The sequence below is a fragment of the Bos taurus genome, chromosome 13, assembly GCF_002263795.3.
Source record: "Bos taurus isolate L1 Dominette 01449 registration number 42190680 breed Hereford chromosome 13, ARS-UCD2.0, whole genome shotgun sequence".
Taxonomy (NCBI): domain Eukaryota; kingdom Metazoa; phylum Chordata; class Mammalia; order Artiodactyla; family Bovidae; genus Bos; species Bos taurus.
In genome coordinates, this window is record NC_037340.1 from 23,889,366 (window position 1) to 23,893,251 (window position 3,886).

The following is a 3,886-nucleotide window of genomic DNA, read 5'->3' on the forward strand; positions in this document are numbered from 1 at the left end:
ACTGCTGGTTTACTTAGGGCTTCCCGTGTGCTGCTGCTGGTAAAGAAGCCACCTGCCAATGAGGGAAACATAAGAGACGCAGATTCAATCTCATAAGAGACGCAGATTCAATCCCTGGGTCGGGAAAATCCCCTGGAGAAGGACATGGCAACACACTCCAGTATTTTTGCCTGGAGAATCCAGGGAGCCTGGTGGACTATACAGTCCATAGGGTTGTAAAGAGTCAGACACGACTGAAGCAACTTGGCACACTGGCTTACTAGCTCTGTGTGTGCTCAGTCAGTCATTCATGTCTGACTCTTTGCGACCCTGTGGACCATAGCCCGCTGGGTTTCTCTGTCCATGGGATTTTCCAGGCAAGAATACTGGAGTGGGTTGCCATTTCCTACTCTAGGGGATCTTCCTGACGCAGGGACTGAACCAGCATCTCCTGCGTCTCCTGCATTGGCAGAAAGAGTCTTTTATAACGTTGCCACTTGGGAAGCGCGGCTTACTAGCTGTATCTCCTTTAAACACTTTGTTAGTGGTTGCTCTAGGGTCATTTAAGTAATCACACTAGTCACAGTCTACCTTTAAATAATATTTCATCATTTCATGTGACTTGTAAGAACCTCACAACAGGACACCTCTGCCTTCTTCCTTTGGCCCTCTGCATTTGTTGTCACACATTTTGCTTCTGCACATTATAAACTCTTCACTTTATTATGTCTGCTTTACTCAGATATCTTTGAAAGAGATTAAGCAGGTGAAAGAACACTTTTGCATTTACCCACATGTTTACCATTTCTGGCATTATTCATTCCATTTTGTGGATTAAGATTTCCAGCTGTTATCATTTTCCTTCCTGAAGAGTTCTTTTCACATTTCTGCATTTCTGCTGGTCACAAATTTTTTGTTTTACCAGGCATGTCTGTCTTTCACCTTCTTTTTTCCTTTTTTCTTCCTTAGTATGGTATGATTACATTTATAACGTTGGAATGTGCACATTTAAAATTGCATAGAGTGCTTGCTTCAGCTGCACATGGACTAAAATTGGAACCACACAGAGAAGATTGGCATGGTCGCTGCACAAGGATGACACAGAAATCCAGAAGCACGCAACTTTTTTGTACATAATGCACTGAACTATATACTTCAAAGTGGTTAACACAGTAAATTTTATGTTATGTATATTTTATCACAATAAAAAATGCATAGAACTGGATCTAGAAATATACATACAAAACTGTTAATATTGACCTACTCCTGGGAAGAGGAGTTTGAGATGATAGAGTTTAAATGACAGATACTTGGAATATTGACTAAAGCAGGCTCATTAACTTCAAATTTTGAGAAATCAGAAGAGACCTCAAGAATCTCAAGATTTTAAAAAAGAAGAAAACATAGTATAGTTCCCAAGTTGTTATTTTCATTTTGAAAAGAGGGCCCTGGTCATTGCAAAGAGGTGATCCTAGAAATAAGAACTGCAGCTGCTTGAGTCAGCGCTTCCTTTGTGAGTTGGATAAAAGCCAGAACTTGCAATGCTCTAAAACACACCTGGACCAGAACACAATGCCCTTGCAATGCTTGAGAACACAACTAGATAAAACTGCAGCCGCTTGAAAACCAAAGCGTGCTTTATGCAGCTCCTGTGTAGGGTATCACCCACAGGGCACACTGGAAATACAACAGGCTTCAAGTTATACCCCAGGAAAACCCGATATCAGTGGACAGAATGCTTAGTTAATATTAAAGTTAACTTGAGCTAAATTTTTAAAGTAATCAAAAGTTGCCTTAAAAAAAAACCAAAAACTCTTTCAATCTTTTTCCAAAGATTTTCTCTCTGCTTCTGATAATCCTTATCTTTCTTGTCCCACCCCAAGTGCCTAGGCATACATCATTTTGTTGGGCTTGAATTTAGCCCCACGCTCACAAAATTTTCACTTAAAATGATTAAACGTGTACCCTGTGTTTCAGGGAAGTGAGGGAGTATCGGGGCAGTAAAGGGGGTTTCCTGGGATGCAGGAGGACTCTGGTTCAGTCAGAATCACTGCTGTGTTTCACAACACAGGTCAACACATTTTGAACTGACAATGACATTTCATCTAACTTCTTGGGTAATTTGGCTCCCTGACCTATGCTGTCCTTGAACTAAACAGCAAGAGGGGATGGCTGAGTGCTGAGATTCGTGCCGTGTGTGTGTTTGAGGCTGGGAGATCTGCTCCCAGCTAATGACACCAGAGGTGTGAACCTGGCAGAGAGTGTGATCCACTTGCAGATGCTCCCAGAACAGCCAAAGTGGTACCCATTGTTTGCTGCTGCTGCTGCTAAGTCGCTTCAGTTGTGTCAGACTCTGTGCGACCCCATAGACTGCAGCCCACCAGGTTCCCCCATCCCTGGGATTTTCCAGGCAAGAACACTATATTTTTAAAGCTTAACACAAATGCACAGCTTTGACTCTGTAAGATGACAGAGTACTATTTCATTTTGATGGGACCTTATTAGCATACTCTATACACTCTCAGAATCACAGTTGAGAAACTAGAGATGTCCAGAAAGGAATCTATAAAATTATTACCATCTTATAAAACAAGGGCTACAGGAAATAGGAAGGTTCCTGGAATCATTCAACCAACAGAGAGAAATCTGAAAACTTCTTCAGGATGGAGATCAGGGTGTGTTCCTTTTTGGATCACTCCAAGTGTCTTATTTTGCATGTAATTCAATTATAAGAACAGTAATCTCTAAGGAGAATACACAGATATTAGGTGTTGGATTCTGTCTTTGTCCATGCAGGATGCCAAAACAAAAATACCACATATTAGGTGACTTATAAACAACAGAAATTTATTTCTCACAGTTCTGGAGGCTGTCAGTGTGAGATTAGGCTGCCAGTAAGGAAGGAAAGTTATGACCAACCTAGATAGCATGTTAAAAAACAGAGACATTACTTTGCCAACAAAGGTCCGTCTAGTCAAGGTTATGGTTTTTCCAGTGGTCATGTATGGTGGTGAGAGTTGGATTGTGAAGAAAGCTGAGCACCAAAGAATTGATGCTTTTGAACTGTGGTGTTGGAGAAGACTCTTGAGAGTCCCTTGGACTGCAAGGAGATCCAACCAGTCCATTCTGAAGGAGATCAGCCCTGGGATTCCTTCGGAAGGAATGATGCTAAAGCTGAAACTCCAGTACTTTGGCCACCTCATGCGAAGAGTTGACTCATTGGAAAAGACTCTGATGCTGGGAGGGATTGGGGGCAAGAGGAAAAGGGGACGACAGAGGATGAAATGGCTGGATGGCATCACTGACTCGATGGATGTGAGTCTCGGTGAACTCCGGGAGTTGGTGATAGACAGGAAGGCCTGGCGTGCTGCGATTCATGGGGTCGCAAAGAGTCGGACACAACTGAGCGACTGAACTGAACTGAACTGAAGGTTGGGTGAGGGTCCTCTTCTAAGTTGCAGATTTCTTGTTGTGTCTGAACATGTCGGAAAGGGATACTTGGGTCTTTTTCAAAATGAGAGTACTAAGGCCATTGATGACAGCTCCACTCTCCAGACCTTCCAAAGACCTCACCTCCTAATATCATTGCATTGGCCATTGGGATTTCAACATATGAATTTTTGGGAAGGACACAAACATTCAGACCACAGCAGGGCCTAAGACCACTCTGTCCTCCAGCCTCTGGCAGATACACTCAATTAAGACCCATCTTAGAGGCAATGGCACCCCACTCCAGTACTCTTGCCTGGAAAATCCCATGGACGGAGGAGCCTGGTGGGCTGCAGTCCATGGGGTCACTAAGAGTCGGACACGACTGAGCGACTTCACTTTGACTTTTCACTTTCATGCATTGGAGAAGGAAATGGCAACCCACTCCAGTGTTCTTGCCTGGAGAATCACAGGGATG

General features: G+C 43.2%; 1 non-coding gene across 1 annotated transcript; it reads left to right on the plus strand.

Annotated features, from left to right (window-relative positions):
* Nucleotides 1-1,002: 1,002 nt before the first annotated feature.
* Nucleotides 1,003-1,108, plus strand: LOC112449429 (U6 spliceosomal RNA). Its single transcript, XR_003037998.1, has one exon. It is a non-coding gene; the product is annotated as a U6 spliceosomal RNA (small nuclear RNA).
* The last annotated feature ends 2,778 nt before the right edge of the window (nucleotides 1,109-3,886 follow it).